Source organism: Lynx rufus, unplaced genomic scaffold, assembly GCF_022079265.1.
Source record: "Lynx rufus isolate CCGP_SWC_20201006 ecotype Redwood Valley unplaced genomic scaffold, mLynRuf1.p SCAF_6, whole genome shotgun sequence".
NCBI classification, from domain to species: domain Eukaryota; kingdom Metazoa; phylum Chordata; class Mammalia; order Carnivora; family Felidae; genus Lynx; species Lynx rufus.
This window is the reverse complement of record NW_025814878.1, coordinates 116,915,212-116,930,700: the sequence shown is the minus strand read 5'-3', so window position 1 is coordinate 116,930,700 and position 15,489 is coordinate 116,915,212.

The following is a 15,489-nucleotide window of genomic DNA, read 5'->3' as shown; positions in this document are numbered from 1 at the left end:
TCTTGGACACTCTAGACCAAGCCCATCTGCCATCTGATGGTGCCAAGTGATTTCAGTCAACATCAAGAGTAGAAGAGGGGTGTCTGGCTGGTTCAGTTGGTAGAGCATGCGACTCTTAATCTTGGGGTCATGAGTTCAAGCCCCACATTGGGTGTAGGGATTACTTAAATAAATAAATGAACTGTAACTCTTACATTAAAAAAAAAGAGTAGAATTGCCAAATTGACAGAGAAAATCATGAGCTATGAGGCACTGGTTGTTGTTTTAAGCTACTGGATTTGGTATAGTTATTTCTCAACAAAAGGTAACTGGAAAAGTTTAATCTTTACCTGGAGCACAGCCTTCATACCTGTGCCTTCATTCCTTGGCTCTGTAAGAACTCATTTACTTAACTCACTTTGCCAAATTGTGGCTACAGTATTTATTATCTCTTCATTCCATTAGAATTTATCTAAGCTGCCAGGCTTGTGGCAGGATAGTTTATTGTGGAATTATTTTTTATTTTGTTTTTGTTGCTCTATGTACATTTTCCTCACTGAGAAAATTATGAAGCTGTTGTTCTCAATTCTGAGCTTCTTTTTGGGTATGCAGCAGATGGGCGGTTGTTGGCATCTGGATTATGTACTAACACGTAGGCTGACAGAGACAGAAGTGGCCTGTGGGTGTGTGCTGAGCAGAGGCTGAGATTCTCTGGGATCTGGAAATTTGGGACTTTCTCCCTGTCAGTGGTGGAGACCCAGGCACCTAATTTTGTCCGGGACATTCCTAGTCCGAGGGATTGCTACAGAATGCTTAGAGAGGTTGGGCACAGTTTCTCCTAGTAGGAGCACATAAGCCAGAGTCTCCCAGGTAGACTCTCTGTCAGCCAGGACTGGAGGGCTTGAAAGCAGGGGGAGCAACAAAAACAATGGCTGCTGAAATGGACTGCATGGTTATGCCACCCTAAGATTCCTATGTTGAAGCCCTAATCCCCAGTGCAATGGTATTTGGAGTGGGGCTTTTGGGAGATAATTTGGTTTGGATGAGGTCATGAAGATGGGCCCCCTCCCCACACATGATAGAATTAGTGCCCTTATAAGAAGAGGAAAAGACTAGAGTCAACCCCCCACCCCTGCCATGTGAGGTTACAGTGAGAAGATGGCCATCTGCATGCAAAACAGGAAGGGAGCTCTCACTAGACACTGAATCTGCCAGCACCTTGATCTTGGACTTCCTAGACTCCAGAATGTGAGAGAAATGTCTACTGTTTAAGCCACCTAGTCTATGGTGTTTTATTATAGCAGCTTGAGCTAAGGCAGCTACCACTAAAAGGACCTGGCATTGCTTTCAATTTTTCTGATACTGCATAAGCCCCTGATATTTTGTAACCTTATAGAGGGAGGACAGAGCCCCACTAATGACGAGGATTGAATTTCTTCCCAGCCTGGCAGGTTAGGGCACAGAGTAGATTCCATTTGATTGAGAAAAAAGAAGGAATGTGACATTTGGTATAAATTTTATAACCAAAATCAATAAACATGATTCTCAAGGCATTGGAACATTTTATGACCTTCTCTTTTTTGCACTGTGGCTCCTATGTCCATTTAATTCTAGGCATTTTCCTTTGTAGGATTCTCCTGAAATGTCTCCAAGGTTGGAAATTTTATTTTATTTATTTATTTATTTATTTATTTATTTATTTATTTTATTTTTTACAAAAAGAAGGGAATGGAAACAGAAGAGAGGCTTCCTCAGAAAAAGAAACCCCAAGTATTTTTGATGCATGTCCCTTATTTCTTGCTTATTGAATATCTGCTTTCAGTATTTCTTTATTTTTTTAAGTTTATTTATTTATTTTAAGTGAGAGAGAGGAAAAGAGAGAGTGAGCAGGGGAAAGGCAGAGAGAGAGGGAGACAGAGAATCCCAAGCAGGCTCCATGCTGTCAGCACAGAGCCCGATGCAGGGATCAAACTCATGAACTGTGAGATCATGACCTGAGCTGAAACCAAGAGTCAGATATTTAACCTACTGAGCCACCCAGACGCCCCAGTTATTTCTTTAATCTTTAATAAATCATTAGAGATTTTTAAAAAGTTTAATCTTTTCTCCTAACAAATATTTCTTGGGTTTTTCATTCTTTTCTCTGTTTCTGTTCAGAAACTGGTATGTCTTCCAGTTCACCAAGTGTGTTTTCTGCTATTTCTGACCCATTGTCAACCCATCTATTGAGTTCTTAATATTAGATGTAATTTTGTATTCTAGAATTTCCATTTGATTATTTTATAGAGTTCAATTTTGTGGTGAAAGTCTCCATTTTAATATAGCTTCTCCATCTTTTCCTCTCTGTGAACCTATTAACTATAGTCCTTTTAAAGCCCTTTTTGTGTTACACAATATTGGGATCACTTGTGTTTCTATTTTTATTGCCTGTTTTTCTCTTGGTTTTCATTTTTATGGAAGTGACTCTCACCATGTCTGTGGATTTTGATTTGATATTAAATATTATTTATAAAAACTGTGGCTTAGGGGCACCTGGGTGGCTCAGTTGGTTAAGCATCCAACTTTGGCTCAAGTCACAATCTCACAGTTATGAGTTTGAGCCCTGCATCAGGTTCTCTGCTGTCAGCACGCAGCCTGCTTCAGATCCTCTCCCCAGCCACCCCTCCCGCCCCCGCCGACCCTCCCTCGCTCTCTCTCTCTCTCTCAAAAATAAACATTTAAAAAATAAAAAATAAATAAAAACTGTGACTTATTCAGATGATGATGTCTTTTACTACAGAGTTCACTTTTTTTTTCTGCTAGGCAGACAGAATGGAAGCTGACCACATTGATCTAATTGGTGACCTAGCTGTGCTAAAGCTGAATTGCAGTTATTTATGTATTTAGTTTTTAAGACTGTAGTCCACCTTTTATTTGTTTTTGTTCCTAGGGTATAATTCTACAAGGTTTTGTAAGAGCCTAGTGTATTCACTGGGAATCTTTCCCCTGGAGGGTCCTTAACTCTAATGTCTAGTGTTCAAAACTCTGAAAGACTGTGGAAAACATTATTCATTTCAGAGGTTTCTGCTTGCAGCCCTATGTGCATTCAAAATTTGGCAAAAGTCTTAAAGGGATACTGTGGTTTTGAGACCTCTTTAACTCTCCAGTTTTGTCACCCTAACTCCATCCATGGCACTCTGCCTGAACCAAGCTCAGAGTCTTAACCTTTTTCCTGAGCCCAGAGTCAGCAAATGCCTCTGGGAAAAAAGCAGTTTCAGATCAAAAGCTCACTTTCTTAGGTTCTCCCTTTAGAACTTTGACAAAAATTAGTTCTATAGCATGAGTTGCTTCCTCAGATCTCTGGTGATTATGAACATTGTTTTTCTAGTTGTTTTTTGTTTGTTTGTTTTTAAGTAACCTCTACACCAAACATGGGGCTTGAACTCACGACTCTGAGACCAAGAGTCACATACTCTACCAAATGAATCAGCGAGGTGCCCTTATAGTTTTGTGGCCACTTTAGTTTGTCACAAATTATTATAGCTTACCCAAATTGGAAGTCTTCTTGTTTAGGTTTTTAACAATCTTCCAAAGCAGCATTGTTTAAAATTTAGTTTTAAAATATTTATTTTAGGAGCGCCTGGGTGGCTCAGTCAGTTGAGCCTCCGTCTTCAGCTCAGGTTATGATCTCAGGGTCTGTGAGTTGAGTCCTGCATCGGGCTCTGTGCCGACAGCTCAGAGCCTGGAGCCTGCTTCGGATTCTGTGTCTTCCTCTCTCTCTGACCCTCCCCCATTCATGCTCTGTCTCTCTGTCTCAAAAATAAATAAACATTAAAAAAATGTTTAAATATATTATTTATTTTATTGAGCTATAACTGACATATAACATTGCATTAGTTTTAGGAAGACTTTTTAATAGATATTAAAATTATATAGTTAAAAATGCAAGTGATATGAACAGGTACATGAGAAATATCGTTTCCACCCCATCCCTACCTTTGTTCTCCCTTGTTTTGCCCATGTAAGTAACCATTTTTATTATAATAGTGTCTTATTTATTCTTCCAAAGTTTTTTTATACAAATATAAATACTTTTATTTTGTCCCTTCTATTTTTATTTTCTATTTTTATTTATTATTATTATTTTTAAGTAAGCTCTGTGCCCAACATGGGGCTTTGAACTCACACCCCCAAGATAAAGAGTCCCATGCTCTACTCACTGACCCAGCCAGGTGCTCCTATTTCCTCCTTTCTTACACAAAAGAGCATATTACATATATTATAAATATATATATATATATTATATAAGTGTATATATAGTATATATATAATCTTAAAAAACAATATTATATATTCTCCTTCCTTTTTAAAATTTTAATGAAATATTTTGGATATACTTCCATATCAAAGCACATAAAGGAGGGTGCCTGGGTGGCTCAGTCAGTTGAGGATTCGACTTTGGCTCAGGTCATGATCTCATGGTTTGTGAGTTCGAGCCCCATGTCGGGCTCTGTGCTGACAGCTCAGAGCCTGGAGTCTGCTTCGGATTCTGTGTCTCTGTCTCTCTCTGCCCTCCCCAACTTGTGCTCTGTCTCTATCAAAAATAAATAAAATGTAAAAAAAAAAATTCAAAGCACATAAAGGTCTTCCTCATGTCTTGGTCCCTTTTGATAGCTGTATAGTATTCCATTGGTACATATAGCAGAGTTATGTGTTCAACCAGTCCCCTATTGCTGGACACTTGGGCTACATTACAATATAATAAGTTGTTATTACAAATAATGCCACAATGACTAACCTTAAAGCTGAACAAGTTTGTGTTTGTGTGGACAAATTTATAGGGTAGATTGCCAGAAGGGAGATTTCTGGATCAAAGGGTAAATGCATTTATAATTTTGGCATATACTACAGGTTCTGCTTCTCAGGACTGTGCCATTTGCACTACTGCCAGCAATGTATGGGATAGTCTGTTTCCTTAGTCTCATGCATGCACTGTGATGTCCACCTTTGAACTTTTGCCAACCAATGAAAGATTTATATAAATCTAACATGGATGCACTTAGTCTAATTCTTCTTCTGGCATTTCCCTAAGAGCATCCTCAGATTCTTCTTTCATGTCAGACTACTTAATTACCTCTGAGATAGGGAAACTGAACGTATCCCATAAAAAAAAGCCATTTGTTTTCCTTTGCCTTTTTTTTTCTGGCTTCCATTCTTGCTAGGATCTGCACCCCCAGCCCACTCTACATGTGCCTTGTAATGCAAATAGTACATGTACTCCTTGGAAGGCATAAATCGATAATGATATCTTTGGAATCTCCCAGTACATTAGATAGCATGTAAGGAGTGACCAGGAGGGTTGTCATAAATGTTTTCCAAGACCACTGACTTCAAACACCTTGATGCCAAGACCACTGACTTCAGGGAATGAGTGACTTATGAAAGACACCTGGACACTGTCCTTTTTCTGATCAGTTCCTGGATGTTTAAGAGAACATGTGCACTAGATCACAATCACCAGTAAGAACTCCAGACCCCAAGCAAAGATAAGACTCATTCTCTTTTCCTTTCTGAGTCTCCCAGACCTGGGTCCATATATTTCTATCTTATCTTCAATAAACTCTGCTTTTACCTCTTGCTGGCTCCCATCTAATTTCCAACCTTCTTGAAGCCAAGGACCCTCTCGGCTAGTCCTGCGGGTCCTTGGACCTGGCCTGCCAGCATCAGCTTCAACTATCTAGGACTGGAATTTTTAACCAATCAGTCTGTTATTTCCTGATCCATACTGATGAGGTAATCTGTATGGTAAGATCTCTTGCCTTCCCTGAAGGGGAGGTAACATTGCCTGAAATAATCCACTCTTTTAACTTCCTGTCCCTCTCTTTGTCTGTAAAAATCTTACATTTTGTACAAAATCTTCAGAGCTCTCTTCTATTTGTTAGATGGGATGCTGCTTGATTGAATCGTTTGATAAAACCAATTAGATTTAAATTTACTCAAATGAATTTGTTTTAATTAAAAATATTTATTTTTGAGAGAGAAAGTGTGAGCAGGGGAGGGGCAGAGAGAGAGGGAGATACAGAATCCAAAGCAGGCTCAGTTGAATGTTTTTGAAAAACAGTATCTAGGGGCATCTGAGTGGCTCCATTGGTTAAGTGACTGAATTGGCTCAGGTCATGATATCACGGTTCATGGGTTCAAGCCCCACATCGGGCTCTAGGTTTACAGCTCAGAGCCTGGAGTCTGCTTTTGATTCTGTGTCTCCCTCTCTTTCTGCCCCTCCCCTGCTTGTGCTCTCCTTCTCTCTCAAAAATAAATAAATACACATTTTAAAAAATAATAAAAAAAATAAAAGCAGTATCTATTTCCTTACTGGTTCTGTACTGGTTATTTTATATATATACACACACACACACACACAATTATGGAGATCTAGAAGTTCCAACCTGCTCTGCTGTCTGTAGCTGGAGAACCAGAAGAGGTGATGGTGTATTAGTATGTTAAAATGTATGAGTATGAAGTCTCAAGAACCAGGAATGTGACCTCTGAGGGCAGGAGAGAGAGATGTTCTGTGAGAAGTAATGAGATGATTCATTTTCAGAAATACCAAATAAAAGTTGTGCTGTCTAGTTAACAATAGGTTTATAATCTATTGGAAATATGTACAACTCCTCTACCCCCAATGGAGTCCCAAACCCTTAGACACTTCACTTCCTGGTTTTCTTCCCCTCTCCATTTCACAAGGTTTTTTCACGGGCTTTGCAATAAGCATGTACCAAAGAACTGAAGTCTCTGCATCACCTCAAGGAATGTCCGTCCATTTGTTCCAATCAGACTACTTTTTGCCTTACGTGGGCATAGGCAACTTCTGGGTAAGGTTGTAACTTCTGTAGTGCTCAGCCAATGAGGAACCAGGGGAGGGACTTGCATGCTAGGAGATAAATTGCATACTGTAACTTCCCTGAGTGTGCCTGTCCATCAGACACCCGCTCTTGCAAGAATGTTGATTAAAGCCTCTCTTCACTGTGCTCTGAATCTCCACGTCCTTCCTTTGATTGGGTCAGTGGGCTTATTTCTCACATGTTCCAATTCAGGCAAAGAGCTTCTTTCTCCTTTTTGTTCCATCAGGCCCTCACAGATTGAATGATCCCCACCCACAATGGGGAGGGCAATCTACTGATCCACTGATTCAAATGCTAATCTCTCTCAGAAACACCCTCATAGACAGATGCACCCACAAATGTTTTAGCAGTTATCTGGGCATCTTTTAGCCAACTCAAGTTGATACATCAAATGAACCATCACAAGGAGTAATAACCAGGGTATAAAAACCCCATCAGAGTGAAGGACTCAAGGGAGAATGCCTGGATCAGCCTCTCTTGCTGATATATGAGACCTATAGTCCTACTTAGGTGTAGTTTTTGCTGCCTCAGAATTAACTATTATGAAAATTTATCTTACAACATTTTCATTTTGGTCTGATATTCAACATTTCTGTGATGAATTGGTAAGTCCATGAGGGAACAGGATGGCTGAAGAAATGCTGGAGGGATGGATCTGCTGATGAAACCATATGCCAATGACAAAGACATCTGGTGTCAGCACCTTGTCCTCTGCCATCTTGGGGGAATGGTATTACTCAGCAAGTTTCCATCAGAGGAATCTCTTCAAAGAGCTTCCAGGCTATAAACAGATTGTTTCCTTCTTCGTGTAATGCAAGCAGGTGGCCTTCAATTCAGCTCAAAGGACATAGATCAAATATGGTTGCTTTTCATGAAAGTTCCCATAAAATTAAATGAGGTAGTTAAAATCCTCCTCCAAGAGCTAGAGGTAGTGATTGCTTTGCTCTTGAAGAAGCTAAAATAAAATGGGAAATGTGGTTGATAAATGCACCATTGCACCATCCTGGCTGGTAGCTTCATTAATATGATGTTTGGTCCCAGAAGCCAGTAGTCAACTAAAGCCACTATAAGAATCAGCTAATGGGGGCGCCTGGGTGGCGCAGTCGGTTAAGCGTCCGACTTCAGCCAGGTCATGATCTCGCAGTCCGTGAGTTCGAGCCCCGCGTCAGGCTCTGGGCTGATGGCTCGGAGCCTGGAGCCTGTTTCCCATTCTGTGTCTCCCTCTGTCTCTGCCCCTCCCCCGTTCATGCTCTGTCTCTCTCTGTCCCAAAAATAAATAAAAAACGTTGAAAAAAAAATTAAAAAAAAAATCAGCTAATGGAAATCTGTGAGGCGAGAAAAGAGGCCACACTGAGAAAGGAAATATCTCAGGCTGTGACCATTGCTGAGACCATTCCACAGTGCGTGGAAAAGACAAGAAGTCTCAGTGATACAAGAATCCTCAGTGCAATGAAAAGACCACCTGTGGGATGGGTAGCATTAAGTCTTTCAGCTCAGTTCAATGTAGCTTCGGGTAGGAGTAGCTTTTCACGGCACAAAATAAAAATAGGAAAGTAAAATGCCCCCTCCAATCCAGAAAATTTAAGCAATATATATTTTGCCTTTGTGGCAGTGATCAATATCGTATAATAATCACTCACTTATTTGTTCTGTGTAATCCATCCATTCCTTTGTTCATGGTAAAGGAAACATTAAGATGACAAACCTCTTTGATGAAAAGTCAGGCTAATGAATATACACTTAAAAAAACAAAATTCAACTCTCAAAATTTGAGATTTTATTGACTTTATTCAATGATTCATGAATTGGGCAGTATTTCATCTAGCAGATGAAAAGGAGCTCCAAGGCGCTGTATAAAATGAAAGACATTTCTAGGCAGATGTCAGCTGGAACAAGGAGGCAGAAAGCAGATTGATTATGGCAAGGTCACTTTCCTTTAGGGGATGGCAGAAGTCTGTCAGACAGATCCCCAACTAGCGCTGATCAGGTGATTCCTGATTGACTGATTTAAGATTCTATTTCTGGGAGAGGCTGAAACTGTAATTAAGTTAGGTCTTGGCTTGGTGATTTGGGGCTTTGCATAAGCAACACACACACACACACACACACACACACACACACCTGAGGAAATTCTGGAAAAAAAATGGAGAAAGTAGGAGAATGTATCCTGAAGGCATGCAGGTTAAACTTATGTAAATACATTATTAGTGTTGTCAAAATCTAGATAATCTAGTAAAATCAGAGAAACAAAAGGCATAACAGAGAATTGATGAGCAAGAAACTGTAAAAATTTAGGAATGCATATCAACAGGTATTGGAATTTGTTTCTCTGGGTAAATTTGCTCTTCCTTGGCCTCTGACCTTTGTGAAATCATGCAGGTGGAGACACCCCAGCAAGGTCATGACAGAAAATACATGAATGTAGGTGGATAAAGAACTGGAATACTGCATCACAAATCTGACACGAGTCATCTGGAGTTAGCATCAGACTCCCAGATTAAGGGTACAGTCCCTATCATGACTGCCCTTATTTCAGATGTCAGCCACAAGTTTGAGGGTCCCCACTTGTTCTCTCACCAACTGGATTTAAATATGGAGCGTTCCCTTTCAGGTTTGATAATTTGCTAAAATGACTCAGAGAACTCAGGAAAATGCCATACTTAGAATTACAGTTTATTATAAATGATACTAATAAAGACCATAACTGAACTCAAGGGGTTCAGTACTTGAAGTGCATCAAATTGAACACAACCCAAGGAAGTGTTGAAAGCAAAGAGCTTTTTATTATTTGTTACAGGTAAGGAGACAGCAAGATAGCTCTCAAAACACTATGTCCTTGTGGGGTTAGTACAGGAAGCTTCTATTCAGTGTATTACGGGGTAGGGGCAAGGACCTTGCATATGCATTTTTGGGGAGGAAGAAATTCTTCTGCTCTTCATGGTCCTTCTAGCTTGACTAAGAATCAAATTGACATGAGACTGATTAACAGGAGAAAGTGAAATTAAATAGGTGTACCTATGGGGATTCCACACAGACATGGAAATTCCAAAGACAATGAGGCAACTTGAAGCTTCTATGAACTAGAGAGCTGGTAGGGTCTAAGGATACAAAGGGGCGGAAGGCCATTAGCAGGAAGATGAAAATGAGATATTTGAAAAACAAAGTTGCCCTATTATGTAGCTGAGTTTCTAAGGTAAAGAGAAATCTCTGTTAATAGTTCTCTTTGATGAAAAATCAGGCTAATGAATATCAGGCAAGCCATTAAGGGGAAGGTAAAGAGCTTCTCCTCAATTGGCTGGATTTTGATTGTTTTTAACTCAATTTTCATGTCAAAGTGGCCCATTTTTAGGAGGAATGTCTCCCACAACATTAAAGAACTCATACATACTCTATTATTTATGCACTTCAGTTAAATTGTGCATGCCTAGCACATCAACCTGCTAGTGCATGCATCATATGTTCAAATAATGGTGGCAAACTACCTATAGGAGAAGATCTTAGTTTTATAATGAGCTAAAGTTATCTTCGGGACAACTCAGGGGGGCTTCTGTGCAGGTCCTCAGTAAGAGGCTATCAGGTGAGACATACATAGCAAGGGGCTATCAGGTGAAATACCTAACCGGTGTGTCCTTGGCTGAACCTGTTGGTTCTGCAAAATAAAACACATTCTTCCCTGCTTTTGCCCCTTACCCCTCTTCCCTTCTGATAGCTTTTAGCCCTTTGATTTGAATAGCTTCTTATTGCATCTTGGCTAACAGTACCAGCCAAATGAAAAAACATGTAGGGTGAAATATAATTAGAAGATCAAGTGAAGCCCTTATACCAGAACATATTAAAACTTCAGGAATTTCATGTAATTTCTAGAACTATAGCACTTACCTGAACAACATAAGAAATTTTATCATTGTTTGCTTGACAGTGCTTCCCATGTAATGTAACATACCAAATAGACAAGCTTAATTAGTCAAAAAGACTTCATTTATGGTTAAAATCTGGGGGAAGTTTCAAAGTACATTCCTAGATAGGATCACAGATGATTATAAATTTAATATTTACATTTAACCAAGGTGGCAGTGAGGGATTGTATAGGAAGTTACATAGTTGTTAGCAAAACCCAGCTTCTTTAATACTGACAAGTTTCATTTCTATTAAGTAATCAAAGACCTGATAAAGACAACACATAGAAGCTTTAGTTTTCTGGGCAGATCAAGAAGAAAAAAACTTTGTTTACACTTTCTTACTAAGAGCAGACCAACAAAGAAAACTTTCTCTTTTTATCAGAAAGGCAGATTTTTATCTTTACCAGTGTTCTTTTATTATTTTATTTATTTTTTATTTATTTTTTAATGTTTATTTACTTCTGAGACAGAGAGAGAGCATGAGTGGGGGAGGGGCAGAGAGGGAGACACAGAATCCAAAGCAGGCTCCAGGCTGTGAGCTGTCAGCACAGAGCCTGATGCGGGGCTTGAACTCACAAACCGTGAGATCATGACCTGAGCCAAAGTTGGTTGCTCAACCGAATGAGCCACCCAGGCGCCCCACTAGTGTACTTTTAAAATCCATCCATTTTGGTCTTAGTCCTGACCACTATAATATTCTTCTCCAAAGATTTTCCTTCACAAACCTTCTAAAACTTTCTTTGTCTGTCAACAAAATGTATTCTTATTTCTTATACCTTCCTTACACATTTCTGACTTCTGTGCATACAAAGTTGCTTTCCTTATTTCCATCAGTCCAATTACATTTAGCAGAATTTTAACTTAGAAACCTTAGTCTCCAGTGAAAATTAAGTAGTAACCAATTGTGAACTATCTGTCACATAACAATTCCTTAGATTGGCAAATTTATAAATGCTTTTCATAATTTCTAAAAACATATGTTTTCCCATAGTACAATCTTTCAGTAAGGCATAAAACGTGTTTACCAACAGACTCAAGTATCCTCAGTTTCTCCATGATGGGAGGCCAAAAACACAAACTTATTCATTAACTCTCATGCTTTAGTATTTTATCTTCTTTGGAAAAGATTTAGATAGCCAGTGAGTTCAACCCAACTTATCATTTAACTTAGCAAAACTTTATAAAGTTTCAGGTTACCAAAGATTTTGAAAGCTACTTAAAAATTTTACCTAGCGGCGCGTGGGTGGCTCAGTCGGTTGAGTGTTGGACTTTGGCTCAGGTCATGATCTCGCAGTCTATGAGTTCAAGCCCTGCATCGGGCTCTGTGCTGACAGCTCAAAGCCTGGTGCCTACTTCAGATTCTGTGACTCCCTCTCCCTCTGCCCCTCCCCCACTCATGCTATGTCTCTCTCTGTCTCTCTCTCTGTCAAAAATAAATAAACATTAAAAAAAATGTTTTTTATACCTACTTGTTCTTAACAATTACCCATGAAAACTCTTATGAGACAGACAAAATTAACCATCATTTTAAGCCATTTTTGCTGACAAATTGCAACAGAGATAACATGAGCTTATTTGACCTTTAGTAAACCTTGGTGAAATAGTTTTATATTTAATGTTGATAACTCTATAGACATGTCTATCATAATTAAACTAACAAACTTACATTAGCCTTAATACTGAATATGTTGCACCAATGCCCAGTAAAAGTCAATCAATTGTTTTCCCATGATTGATTTTACTTGGGGCACCTGTGGGGAAATCTAAAGTGGGCAGTTTAAGTCCAGGGGAATTCTTGGGCCCCTTCATGCTGATTTGGGAAGTGCTTCAGCTTGAACCTCATAAGGAGGTGGCCTAACAGCTTAGAGTGCTCTTTGCTCCTTGTGAGGGAAGGAGGAACAAGAGCCAATGGCACTGGAGGATGGTATCAGAGCCAGTTGACTCAAGCCATGACCATGGTGGTGCAGAAACAGCAGGAGGGGGAAGTGGGGGCAGAAGAGGTGAGGTGCCACCATCAGGGCTGGAGGTGGATAAAAGGCCAGACAGAAGAAAGAGGACTCTGGGTCCTAAAGCTCATCAACTTGGACAGATGAACAGATAGATGCACGTTTTCTTTCCATCAACAAAAAGTGAAAACAGGCAGTCCATGTTGAGATGGAGAAAACAGGGAAACAAAAGGAGTTTCAGCAGCTGCTTGGAAATATTCCTTAAAGTCCCCATCCTGAGGTAGACTAACCACAGACAATTGGCTCCAATTATCATAGCCATTAACCTGGAAACGAATAAGGGAGAAGCCCCCACATGCAACAAGTGTCAGACAACATTCATCTAGTCCTCTCAAGATGTATTTCAAATCTGATACACACAGAAGAAGAAGCAAACAAAGAGGAGATGAAATACTCAGGACAAAAAGGGAGGCATGTACATGATCTTGGCAGCAACCTATTTTTAAGAGAGGCAAAAAGGGGGCACATAGAGAACATGACAGAACACAGATGATATAGCGGATTAACAGAAGCTTCTACTTCTGTAGAAACAGCTGAACTGATGGTGGATTTGAGGTGTAGAGGGGGAGGAGAGGGGTGTTCTCAGGCCCCCTAAAGAAGTATGGACAGATCAGGATTTGGGTACAGGGCCATAACAACCTAGCCATACGGCATTTTGGTCAATTTTTCTGGTCATACTTCTCCATCCTCTAGTTTATATTGAGGCCAACATAGTTACAAAAGAAGCAGATTTGGGAAGGAAGCATATGAGGTGTTGGAGTCAAACTGTTTCCAGTTTCTCAAGATACATCCAACGAGAGTGTTGGATAGGATTAAGGGTTTAGAGGAAAGATAAACAGTGAGTCTCCTGGGCTAGAGGCATCCTTGCTGAACCCCAAGAACATTGCCTTGGATAGGCTGGGCCCCTGGGGCATCTCTTTGGATCCATCAAACTATCGTCCCTGGTGCAGGTGGGCATCCCCGCCCAACCTGCTTACCTCTTTGGCCTGGCATGCATCCTGAAGAGGGAACCCCTGCCCATCCTTCTTTTCAATCAACATGAGTTTCCTTGGGAAATGGGAGAAAAGTCTCCCCTACACTGAGATTGCATTTAATCTGGTGAACCAATGGTTTTTGTTTCTTTCTTTTTTAGGCCTTTTTCCCCAGTAGATCAGAAGAAAGAGAGAGTAGAACAAAGGAGAACAGTGACTAAGCAATTCTCCAGCACAAGAAAGGCAAGAGTTGGAGACTTACTGTTGAAGAGGTCCCTTCATGGTCACCAAAAAGATGTTGCCGGGTAAACTGGGGGAGACCACAGGCCCTGGAGCCTCAACCCAGCCAGACCCAAACGAATTGCTGAAGGTCCTTGGTCATGGAAAGGAATTCAAGGACAGACATGTAGCACAGCAGATGAGTAACAGAAACAGGAAAGTTTATTAAAGTAAAAAACACTCAGGAGTTCTGAGAGGGGAAAGCAAGCTGCACATCCTGGGGGTTGGGTTTCTACCTTTTATTGACATTTGTTAACTAGGGGGCAGAATATTTAGTATTTGGGGTGGGAAGTAGGGTTTTGAACTTTTTCTTTTCTTTTCTTGTCTTTATTTATTTATTTATTTATTTTTTAATGCTTATTTATTTTTGAAAGAGAGAGACACAGAGCATGAGCAGGGGAGGGGCAGAGAGAGAGAGAGGGAGACACAGAATCCGAAGCAGGCTCCAGGCTCCATTCTGTCATCACAGAGCCTGATGCTGGGCTCAAACCCACGAACTGCAAGATCATATGACCTGAGCTGAAGTTGGTGGCTTAACCAACTGAGCCACCTAGGCACCCCTGGGGTTTTTTCTTTATTTTTTTTTCTTTTATTTTTATTTATTTATTTATTTATTTATTTATTTATTTATTTTAATATATGAAATTTATTGTCAAATTGGTTTCCATACAACACCCAGTGCTCATCCCAAAAGGTGCCCTCCTCAATACCCATCACCCACCCTCTCCTCCCTCCCACTCCCCATCAACCCTCAGTTTGTTCTCAGTTTTTAACAGTCTCTTATGCTTTGGCTCTCTCCCACTCTAACCTCTTTTTTTTTTTTTTTTTCCTTCCCCTCCCCCATGGGTTCCTGTTAAGTTTCTCAAGATCCACATAAGAGTGAAACCATATGGTATCTGTCTTTCTCTGTATGGCTTATTTCACTTAGCATCACACTCTCCAGTTCCATCCACGTTGCTACAAAAGGCCATATTTCATTTTTTCTCATTGCCACGTAGTATTCCATTGTGTATATAAACCACAATTTCTTTATCCATTCATCAGTTGATGGACATTTAGGCTCTTTCCATAATTTGGCTATCGTTGAAAGTGCTGCTATGAACATTGGGGTACAAGTGCCCCTATGCATCAGTACTCCTGTATCCCTTGGATAAATTCCTAGCAGTGCTATTGCTGGGTCATAGGGTAGGTCTATTTTTAATTTTCTGAGGAACCTCCACACTGCTTTCCAGAGCGGCTGCACCAATTTGCATTCCCACCAACAGTGCAAGAGGGTTCCCGTTTCTCCACATCCTCTCCAGCATCTATAGTCTCCTGATTTGTTCATTTTGGCCACTCTGACTGGCGTGAGGTGATACCTGAGTGTGGTTTTGATTTGTATTTCCCTGATAAGGAGCGACGCTGAACATCTCTTCATGTGCCTGTTGGCCATCCGGATGTCTTCTTTAGAGAAGTGTCTATTCATGTTTTCTGC